Source organism: Cervus elaphus, chromosome 3 (genome assembly GCF_910594005.1).
Source record: "Cervus elaphus chromosome 3, mCerEla1.1, whole genome shotgun sequence".
In the NCBI taxonomy this organism is placed as follows: Eukaryota; Metazoa; Chordata; class Mammalia; order Artiodactyla; family Cervidae; genus Cervus; species Cervus elaphus.
The window spans coordinates 12227314-12239643 of NC_057817.1; the positions used below are offsets into that span (position 1 = coordinate 12227314).

Here is a 12330-nt window from a genome sequence, read left to right on the forward strand (position 1 = left end):
TGGAGTAATCCTTTCTCCATTACAAATGACACTTTGGAGTAATTGTCAATGGTTTTCTTCCCCAAACTGGGATCAGAGATTAAACAATGTGGGTATTTCTACCATTAGGTAGTATGTTTAGACAGAATAAAGATTGTTAACAAAGAAGGCAAAAACACCTATTGAACTATTCTGTTACTCCAACTTGCAAATAAATATTTTTAAGTAATTTTAACATATACATGTTATTATTAAATTCTTTACAGTGGTTCTTTAGTAAAATTAATGGCTGTCAAATGTGTTAAGTATTTGGGAAAATCTGACACTAGACTGGGAAAGCACTGTCAGAATATCAAAAAGAAAAAACAAAAACGGAGAGACAGTTTTGGTTAACCTAACTTTCACATAGGCAAATTTAGTAAAAAGTAAATGAATATGATGATCATGTAAAGCTGGGAAAGGCTTAGGGTTTATATTTTTGCGTGCTTCAAACCACTTATTTTGCTGATTCTCTGAGTGGCTTCAAACCAAGTGGATGCTTCAAAAACCTCGGAGCAGACTTAGAGTTTAGAATCAAGATGAAAGAGTCCATTGTTTCATTTGGCTGCCATTACAGATAAATGTTTTCTCCTTTGATTGCTGCTTGCTTAAATGCTGATATTATCTGAGTATATCATTCAAGTGGAGAATGGAAATAAGCAACAAGAAAACAATAAACACTTGCATAGAAAACAAAATTTTCTTCATATAAACTGCATAGTTTTGATGGAGAAAAGAAGAGAGTAACAAAGATCCTGCACTGCTTTTTAAAACTAATCCTATATCCATGAATAGGGCTTCCCAGATGGTGCTAGTGGTAAAGAACTCGCTGGCCAATAAATGAGAGACAAGAGACGTGAGTTTGATCCCTGGGTCAGGAAGATTCCCTGGAGGAGGGCAAGACAACCCACTCTAGTATTCTTGCCTGGAGAATCCCATAGACAGAGAAGCCTGGAGGGCTATAGTCCAAAGGGTTGCAAAGAGTCGGACATGCCTGAAGGGACTTAGCATGAACACATGAATACTTATGAATATCGTAAGACAAAATATTAATCAAATCTGTAAATTTAATATCATACCATTTTTTAAGTGAAACATATATCTGGATTATCTTTCTAGAGGTTTAACTTACTATCTGCAGAAAGAAAAACGCTCAGAAGAAAATAATTTATAATTTTAACATTTCTTATCTCCAGATGGTAAAATTATAAGTGAACTTTGTTTTTTGGCTTTCTGCTATGTATTTTGTCATCAAAACTCTCTAGAATAAATATGCTTTTATGCCTAGTGAATAAAAGAAAATGTGAATCTATAAATTCACTGAAATAATCATGTGTTCATAACCAATGACAGATATTAGTCAAGATGTTACTGGTGATGGATGACTTTGCATTTTTAATTTACTATCATGGCACTGACTCTGAACAAGCTATTTAGTGACTCCATGTATTAAGATTAGTCTTACATTTATTAACTTTCTCGCAAACTCTAGGCACTATTTTCATATTCATTATCTTATCTACTCTCTCAATAACAAGTGAGGGAGTCTCATTTCCATTTCATGGCTGAGGAAACTGAATTACCAAGATAAAAGTTCAAGTTCACAAAGCTCATAACCCATAGTGAGGTATGTTGTGAATACAGCTCTCCAGACTAGACTTCCAATGGTTTTCCACTATACCATTTTGACCTGGCATTTATGTATGGTTCAGAGTTGGAGTACATTCAGCAATCCTCTTCTTTATCTGGAGTATTACATAACCATTACTTATAATTACCTGACATGACCCTTCTTAATTAGTCCAAAGAGAGTGTGCAGATCTAGGAAGTGGCGTATTTCTTCCATGCAGGCTTACAAGTGTGAGACAAGGACATCCTGAAAATCTAGGACTACAGTAGATGCAGCTGTCTTGTATGGAGTTAATCATCAAATGTTTTTACACTTTTTCTCTGACATTTCTCTATTCTGTACCAACTTCTCCATCCATACTGTCATATGAACTGAGTTTTTTAAATCAACTTTTCCTAGATAACATTAATAATAACAGCAGAGCTAATTAACATTGAGTGAGCCCTTACCATATGCCAGGTACTCTGCCAAGCAATTTATATTGATTATCTCATTAATCCTAATGAAACTCTATAATGTGATACTAAAATCTCGCTAAACAAAGCTAAGTGCTTACCATACAATTCAGCAAATCTCACTCCATGGTATCTCACTCCAAAGAAATCTCACTCCAAAGAAGTCGAAAACTATGTCCACACAAAAACCTGCATACACCTTTTATAGCAGCTCCATGCATAATTTCTAAGACTTGGAAGCAATCAAGATGCCTTTCGGTTGGTGAAGGGATAAACAAACAGTAGCATACTTAGACAAGGGGGTATTATCTAGTGCTAAAAAAAATGAGCTATCAAACCAGGAGAAAACACGGAGAGACTTTCAATGTATATTAGTAAATGAAAGAAGCCAATCTGAAAGAGGCTACTATTGTATGATTCCAACCATATAGCATTCGTAAAAAATAAAATTATGGAAAGAGTAAAAAGATGAATGGTTGCCATAGGGGTTGCAGGTGTGCAAGGGATGAATAGACAGAGGACAGATGACCTGTAGGGAAATGAAAAAGTTTGTGTGGTATTTGATGACTTATACACGTAATTAAACATTTGTCCAAATCTCTAAACATAACAACACCCAAACTATGGACCAGCACTAATAAAGATGTATCAGTATAGGTTCATCAGTTGTAGCAGATATACCACTCTGATGTGGGATGGAATTAACAGTGGAGATCACATGTATGTGGGGGTAGAGGGAACATGCAAAACCTCCGCACCTTCCTTTAAACTGTGCTATGACCCTAAACTACTCTATGAATATAAAATCTTAAAAAAAACAAACACACACTGAGGCCCAGATAAGTGAATAAAATTTTCAAACTTGGACACTTAGTCATGGTATAGCTGGGTCTGAATTCAGACAAGCTGTTTCACACTGGATAGCTACAATAGACTGTTGTTTTTTTCCCCTCTCCTGACCACATTCTTTCCCCTTCTAATTTGCCCTTCCTTAGTCTTTGAAAAGTTATACTTTCCTCAAGCTCACAAAACTTTTCAGAGCTTCCTACTTTTAAACACATCAAATTTAAACATATTTTTAACTTTGAAAATCCAAACCATCCAAAACATGACCTTTTCTCAATTAATTAGCTTTCTTTTTCATTGAAAAATAGAAACTGCCATTTTGAGCAAGAGCCACTTCGTGCTGAACTTAGCATTTTATATGAACTACTTCATCTCTTTCCTATTTTTTAGATGAGAATATTGAGGCTTAGCATGGATGAATAATAATTTGCTCAAGGTCACACAGCTAAAAATAATTCACCTTGATTACAAAACTGCTTTCTGCAACACTGCTTCTTTCTCACTGAAAACGGAAAACCATCAAATTTTTCAATAGTAATGATTAATATAAACATATCATCCCTCTAACTCTCCATCCATACATATAACATTTATTGTGCACCTAGACATGTTTGGATGTGAGAGTTGGACCTTAAAGAAAGCTGAACGCTGAAGAATTGATGCTTTTGAACTGTGGTGTTGGAAAAGACTCTTGAGAGTCCCTTGGACTGCAAGGAGAGCCAACCTGTCAATCCTAAAGGAAATCGGTACTGAGTATTCATTGGAAGGACTGATGCTAAAGCTGAAACTCTAATACTTTGACCACCTGATGAGAAGAACTGACTCATTTGAAAAGACCCTGATGCTGGGAAAGAAAGAAGGCAAGCAGAAGGAGAGGACAGAGGATGAGATGGTTGGATGGCATCACTGACTCAATGGACATGAGTTTGAGTAAGCTCCGGGAGTTGGTGATGGACAGGGAGGCCTGGCGTGCTGCAGTCCATGGGGTTGCAAAGAGTCGGACACGACTGAGCGACTGAACTGAACTACACATACCAGACCCTGTGTTAGGTGCTGAAGATATGGAAATAACTTAGGCATAGTTGTTGTACTTGACCTCATGGATCTTTTGGAATTCACATTTCAGGCATATCAGGAGCTTTCATCACTGATAAGCACTCAAAGTTCCGTTCAGTTCAGTTCAGTCGCTCAGTTGTGTTCGACTCTTCGTGACCCCATGAACCACAGCACGCCAGGCCTCCCTGTCCATCACCAACTCCCGGAGTCCAGCCAAACCTATGTCCATCTAGTCGGTGATGCCATCCAACCGTCTTATCCTCTGTCATCCTCTTCTCCTCCTGCCCTCAATCTTTCCCAGCATCAGGGTCTTTTCAAATGAGTCAGCTCTTCGCATCAGGTGGTCAAAGTATTGGACTTTCAGCTTCAACATCAGTCCTTCCAATGAACACCCAGGACTGATCTCCTTTAGGATGGACTGGTTGGATCTTCGTGCAGTCCAAGGGACTCTCCAGAGTCTTCTCCAACACCACAGTTCAAAAGTACCAATTTTTCGGTGCTCAGCTTTCCTCACAGTCCAACTCTCACATCCATACATGACCACTGGAAAAACCATAGCCTTGACTAGATGGAACTTTGTTGGCCAAGTAATGTCCCTGCTTTTTAATATGCTGTCTAGGTTGGTCATAATTTTCCTTCCAAGGAGTAAGCGTCTTTTAATTTCATGGCTGCAATCACCATCTGCAGTGATTTTGGAGCCCAGAAAAATACCCACCACCAAAGTGCCACACAGGAAGTAATACTGGTTTATGTGCTTAGAGGCATTGTTGACTAACAGGTAACTCTTGCTCTCTAGTACCTTCCTCGTAGCAGGTCTATCTTCTGCCTCTACCAAAGATTTCTCCTTCCTGTTTCTATCTCTACCTTTAGATTTTCCTATCTCTCTTTTTTTCTACTCCTTTCACATACTATTTCCCTTACCAAGAATACTTTTCCCTATCGTCTCTGACTAACTGACATATTTGTAAAGTACCTGCTTGACTTGTTAATGATCTATTATAGCTTGTTCACGATCTAGCAACGCAGTTACTGTATTTTTCATAATAATTGAATTATGTGTTCATCTCCTCCAAATTAACAGCATGGTCCTTTAAAACAATGCTGTTACCTTGTTTGTTTTTATAGCTTTAGGACTTAGCAGAGTTTTGGACAAATTGTAGATATTCAGTAAATCCTTGTAACAATAAGTGAATAGTTCATCTCATAAATGCTAGTTTTAATACCAAAAACACTTTTTAAAATGTATAAATAACTAAGAGTTCATTTCTTTTTTCTGAGATTGTTAGAATTTGATCATTTATAACATGCCACTTGATGTGAAGAACTGACTCATTTGAAATGACCCTGATGTTGGGAAAGATTGAAGGAAGGAGGAGAAGGAGATGACAGAGGATGAAATGGTTGGATGGCATCACTGACTTGATGGACATGAGTTTGAGTAGGCTCCAGGAGTCGGTGATGGACAGGGAGGTCTGGCGTGCTGTGGTCCATTGGGTCGCAGAGAGTCGGACACGACTGAGTGACTGAACTGAACCGAACATGCTCAATATTCTTTTTGCTTCGTTGCTGTTGTTTTCTCCAATATCTGAAATTATACTGTCCTATATTCTACATAGCAATGGTGTTACTCTTTGCTATATTTTATTGCATATATATGAAGTAATACTATTGTTCCTACCAAATCACACATTCGTATTTATCATTTGTTCATTGGACATGCTATTTCAGTCTTATTCAATCTCAAAATAAAAATGCATATTTAACCCATATGTTACTTCTCTAATCTAGAGTTTCTTAAACTATATTGCATAGAACAGTATTTCCACACATTTCCCAGCCAAGAGAAATGGCCAAATAGATTTGAGAAATGATTTATGGTCTATATTTTGCTCTTGAAAATATACTATAGACATCAGCACAGAAGAGATTATGACGAAAGTTGGTTTTGTGGCCAAGAAATGGAAACAATCAAGATTTTTATCTATAGGAAAATGGATGAATCAAATATAGTAAATGCACATGTGTAAAAGGCAGAACAAGTTGGCTAGATCTTGATATAATGACATGTGAATGTTTCAAAAATACAATCTTGCGTGAAAAGAGGTAAGTTACAGAACATAATGTATAACACAGCGTACTGTCAGAAGCTAAAGGCAGCGAAGGATAAATTTTAGATGAAAACTTCATTTCTTCCTCCGCATCTAAAGTCAAAGGAGATTGCTCTGAATCACTGAGACAGAATTAGTAGGTCAGTTGCCAATCACAAACCATATTCAACAACTTTTCAAACTAGTCATTTTGTTCCCCAAACACAGCCTGCCAAAATTCTTACTTTTCCCGAGAACCAAAATGACTTTCCCCACTCTGCACTTTTTTCTTGGAATTTTAAGAGCGGTCAGGACACAGAGTGCCACAGAAATCCTCCCAGACAGAAGGGAATGTCCTGTTTCCTTTTTAGTATGATTCATGCACACCACACACACTCACATGACCACTCCCTCTATGCTAGGGAGATGACAGTGAAAGAAGCAAGTTAAAGTCCCTACTCTCAAAATGTGTATACACTTTCAGGCACTTAGCACTCAAAATACTTTTATTCAGAGCAAATCATTTCTAGTTATGTCAATCCCCTCTTAATACCAATTCAACTCATGATATAGAGCATTAGTTCCTTTAAAAAGAGAGCAAAAAAAAGACATTTCTTAAAAAAATTGAAGGTATAATTTCCTTTTTTTGCCTTCTCTTCTTCCTGCTTTCCTTTTTTTTTTTTTTTAAAATCAGATTATAGTTGATTTACAATGTTGGGTTAGTTTTGGTTGTACAACAGAAGAAGGTATCGCTTCTTAGAAATTAACACAAGTTATCTAATTTCTGTGTCCTCCTAATTCTAAGTTACAAGTTTCAGAAACTGCATGAAATTTAGTTTCTCTATTGTCAATTTTTAACACTAACTTCTTGGTATTACCTCTTTTCTCTCCTGCCCACCTCAACCTTTTTTTAAGCTATTGTTTCTTGAGCACTTATTATAGGTTAGAGATATTGTTAGGATCTTTACATTTGTTATATCATTTATTCATCATGACAGCTTTATTCTTTCTGGATGAGAAAACCTGAATGAAAGAGACTAAATAGCTCTAGCAAGGCTCATGCTGATCCACAACAATATCCGTGCTGGTATCAACATCCCTCAAGCTTGTCAGCTCTCTCTCCCCAAAGAGAGAGAACCTGCCTTTGTACCTTAACAGTGGTTTTGCTGGTGCATGCTGGCAAGTGAGCTAACGAGGGTCATCAGGATATTATGCCTGAGCTGCTAATACTTCAGTGAATATGCCTTAGGTTAGTGAGGTGTTCTCAGTTTAGTGCAAAGAAACTTCTCCTGTTTTGGTCCCTCCATGTGTATTTTCAAAGGAAAAGATATATCAGCAAAGTATACATTGACTCAGATCCTGTGCCTACAGGATCTGGTCAGGTGAAAAGTGTATAGATTCAGCGCTTCCTCAGGCCATCCTCCCTCTTCTCTTCTCCTCATGTCTCTTTCCACCTTGTAAATCACCGCAGACTACAGGCTGCCAGCTTAACACAGATACGGGAACAGTATGCCTGTTCGTCTTCAAATGCATTTTTTGATAGCTAATATTAAAGATGGAAGGATGGAAAGAGACTACTGACTTCTTTGCCTCATTTCAGGATGGTGTGCTTACTCGAGGAGATTTATTTGAAGAAAAAATGATATATTTTCCCACTAACTAAATGTCCGAAAGGTCTTGACTTCATAGATGAGTCCTCACCTCCTAAAAGCAGGTCCGGAGAAGCTTCGTGACAGGAGGGGAATTCAGCCTTTTAATTTCATGTCATTGACACCAGGCAGCAGTCTCTAGAGTAATCTATGACAATCCGTTCATCATAATTACAATTTTAACACTCTTTATCTTTCAATTAAAGCTGCATTCTGTGGGCCACTTAATTAATGAACTGACAATGGCCTTATTTCTGCAACCATATAAATTGAGTAAGCACTGGCTGAAAAATCATGAGTGTAAATCAGACAGAGAAGAGAAAACATAAAGGATGAGCTAAAATGCAGCTTTCCTACACACCACCAACACCCTCCCTAACCACAGAAAGCATTTCTAAAATTTATTCTCCAAGCATCTAACATTTGTGCAATTCAAAAATAGCTCTGAGGAAAGCATATGGCATGAAAGCATGCTGACTTGACCATCTAGCATTTAAATTAGACAAATTAACTACTTCAACATGTTTTTATAATGACTTCCTTAGGCTGTGCCCCCAACTTAGTATATTTTGGTTTCTCCTCTTTTGAAAATGGAAAATTCTTCAAGCAATTCTATTTGTAATACTTGGTGGAAAGCTCTGGATTTTAACTTTGCATTTATCTGGATATAACTTGTCATAAGTTTACAGATGTAAAGATATACATCTTCTCCACACCATACATCCTGGATTTAATAACAGAAGTATTACACTAGAGAGGTGAAAACAAATCAGCTAAAATAATTGATATAGTGCCTAAATTTTATATCTGTACAAATCTCAGAATATTAGTTGCTATAAATTCACAAGAGTCTTTATAAATTTAGTTAGGAAACAAACAAACAAACAAAAAAATTTATTTCCTAGGAATCCTATCTCTTCTTCTCTACATATATTGTTTCCTATTTTATTATGTTATGTAATCAAATGTGGTGTTAATGACCTCTGGTCTTATAATTGCCTCCTAGACTTGCGGGAGCCCAGGGAAAGCTGTCATCCAAAATTACTGTGTGAAACAGCCGCGTCTCACAGTCGGCTCTAGGCTAGACAGCTTGAAGGTAGAGTTGCCCGCATAACTAATACAATCTGACAGGCACAACTGGACTTTTAGCGTCTTCACAAAAATTGTTGGGTAAGCCTGCTCAATTTAAAAGGAAAATTAGATTCCAACTTTATGCAAATACTATTTTGTATCCCTTTGATTTTTATGTATGCCTATTTCAATAAGACACTGTTTTGTCTTTTTGCTAAAACTGCATAATAGAAGATTATGTTAATGTAAGAAGATTCTGTTAATAATGACCTGAGAGATGCAGGTGTGTTTAAAATCAAACATGCTTACAAATGACACTTCACGGTAGATGTGGACATGGGTACTGGGGGATTTTGTTTTCAAAAATCTTCCAATCAAGGTAATTGTCATTAACCAAAAGTGGATGTTTCTTGAGTCAGATAACAGTGCTGTCAGGCTGCTTCAGGCTACGTGACCATCAAGTCATGTTCCTATCATGCTTCACTTACTACACTGCCGCTGAAATGTGCCCATCTCATATATTACCCCTGCTGGTTTCCGAGACGTTAAGTTGTCAGAATGTGTACAGAGCTGCCCCAGGTACTGGGTGCTCTTTAACAGCGTCATTTGTTTGACATGATTCAGCTTTGTTGTTGAATTCTCGAGAGTAGGCAATGTACTTATTGGAAACAACCCAAATGTCCTTCAATAGGTACAGAGATAACCTTTCAAAAAGAGAAATGGTACATCCATACAATGGAATATTATTCAGTACTAAAGAGAAATGAACTACCAAACCATAAAAGGACATAGAGAAACCTGAAATGCACTTTACTAAGTGAAAGACACCATCTAAAAAGACTACATACTGTATTATTTCAACTATGTGACATTCTGAAAAAGTTAAAACTGTGGAGACAGTCACTTTTATCATCAGTGGTTACCAGGATTTGAACTGGAGTGGGCTGTGACAAATAGACAAAGCACAGAGGATTTTTAGGGCAGTGAAAATGCTCTGTTACGATACTGTGATGACTAATACATGTCATTATACATCTTCCAAACCTCAGAATGTACAATATCAAAAGTAAACTATAATATAAACTATAGACTTCTAAATGATAATGCATCAAAGTATCATCTGGTGGTGGCTATATGGATAACAGGGAGGCTATCTATCCATGTGGGGCAACAGGAGTATACGGCAAGTCTAAGTACTTTCCTCTCAATTTTGTTATGAATTTAATATTGCTCTAAAAAATAAAGTCTTAATAATAAAAAAATGAGACATTAGTAGAAATGTGAACATTTGTTCACATATCATTGTTATAATAGATATTCATAAGTGATATATACTGAGTAGTTTTTGAGCTAGATGTGGTTATTTGACAGTTAATACTTTTCTTCCAAGACAAAATTTTCCAAGTTAGGATGGGACATTTCATTAGATGCTTCAAGAAATTAAAGCAAATGCATGTTTTTGTTCCTTTATGGTAACTGAAATTACATGGATCTCATTGCTAATTATCTATCCCCTCTTTTTGAGGACGATACTGATAGCACTCCTAATAATAAATCAGGGACAAAAAGATTGTTCTCAAGAGTAACTATAAAGAAGAGGGGGTTCCACTCTATCATTAGTGGACTAGAATGATTAAAAATTATAAGTCATGTGACACAGTAAACTCAGCACATTTTTGTAAGAGAAAGTGCTTATTTTACCCCTCTTCCTTTGCACTTGGTAAATTACTGCTGATCAATTAATCAGGTTATTATTATGCAGCACACTGAACAACACAGTATGTTCTCTTATTAAACTAAGCCATAATAGTTAAGAGCTGTGAAGATAGAAACCATGAGAAAAATCACTGAACATCATGAAATTGTTCATTAAAGTTTCTTAGAAAACATGTCTCTGACCTTATCTGCTATTATTCTCTCCGCATTTTTTTTTTATTGTATCTATTACCATTACCCTGGGGCTTACACAACTCTCAAGATATTATCTGGTGTAGATGTGAAATGACAGAGTAAAACATATTTGAGGAGCTTTCATTGAATCCTTGTGTTGGCTTTGATAAGATCCTATTTCAGAGGAGTGAGGCTGCCTATAAGTCTGGCCAGAACCCAGGGTTATAACATAAAACCTTTTGTAGATTTTCTGACCCAAGAGATGAGGATGAACGGTGTCTAATGAAGAGCTCTCCTCCTTGGGCTGGGTCTCTAAGCTTGAGTAGCTTCTCTGACTCCTACATCCTGCCCTCTGCCTACTATTACAAATTAGGATGAGAAAGACAAAGTCGATGGCCTAGAATCAAGATTAAAGTTACCCAGTTCATGAATCCTTTCCCTTTAACCTCCTCCAGCTCCCAGTGTCCTTTAAGTCAAACAGAAAAAGCCTGTGGGCCTGATCTTATTGTATCAGATGTATGGAGGTAGAGAGAGGCAGATCACCAGAGAGGAATCCTCACAGAGGAACCAAGGCTTCTACTTCTAGAACCCAGTTAACGACCTTGTCCTTGATTTAGACTCATCTTTATGGAAAGGGGGAAAGAATCTTTTATCTCCACCAATGTCCAAAAGATATCTGTTCATTTGGTGCTTGAAAAATTTGGACACTTATTAAAACTCAACATTCTGGATATATTAGTAAAATCACCTGGCCCAGCAAGCACGGTAGCTAAAGCATGTCAGGCTTAGTCACCGCCAGCCAAAAACCCTGTTGGCAGGAAAAGCCAATTTTCAACAGCTCTGACAGTGTAAAGCAGGAGGCATGTTTGACAAGATGCTGCGTATTAATTTAAAAGGCTTTAGCATCTGGTTAGGTAACACCTGCTGTGGCGAGCACCCCCAGGCACATAAAATAGCATTCAAGCTGAATATTTAAATCTCCCAACATAGCCCAACAAAGCTCTAACTCTAAATAAAACAAAACTAAATCATGTCTCTCTAGAAATCAACAAGAGTTATAATTATATAGCCAAAAATATTTTCTCTATGACATTGTTTGCACAGTGGTAAAGAATCCGCCTGCCACTGCGGGAGATGCAAGAGGGGTGGGTTTGACCCCTGGGTCAGGAAGATCCCTTGGAGTAGGAAATGGCAACCTACTCCAGTATTTTTGCCTGGAAAATTCCACAGACAGAGAAGCCTGGCAGGCTGCAGTCCACAGGGTCATAAAAAGGACACAAATGAACGATTGAGCAAGTACACACACAAAATGCTGCAGGGGGTGTTATAGAAGTTATAAAGTATATTAAAATGTACTCTCCTGTGTTGGAGAATTATACTGTGTGCAGTATTTAGAAGCGGATCAAGGCCCAGAGAAAAACACTTTGTGTTCTATTATGTTGCACTGATATATACCTAAAGCAGAAATTGTCACTGAAAAGGGGGAGATGATGGCACCAAATAACAAAGAAACCCAGGCCATAGGACAGGAAGAGCTGGCAAGGCTCTTCTAAGTACTCTGTCTTTGAAAGGGAGTCAAAGCTCAAGGATTAGAGTCATCAGGGAGAAGGGAGAGAGAAGTGGAGTTT

General features: G+C 37.4%; 1 protein-coding gene across 14 annotated transcripts in view; it reads right to left on the bottom strand.

Moving 5' to 3' along the window:
- Window positions 1-12330, bottom strand: part of PPFIA2 (PTPRF interacting protein alpha 2) — a 484065-nt gene that overhangs the window by 209972 nt on the left and 261763 nt on the right. The window contains exon 1 of one of the 14 annotated variants that reach the window (XM_043880505.1): window positions 7794-7865. The exons of the other annotated variants lie outside the window; for them this stretch is intronic. The gene's annotated coding sequence lies outside the window, so the exon portion shown is untranslated. Of the gene's footprint in view, window positions 1-7793; window positions 7866-12330 lie in introns of those variants that run through there. 14 annotated transcript variants of the gene reach the window in all.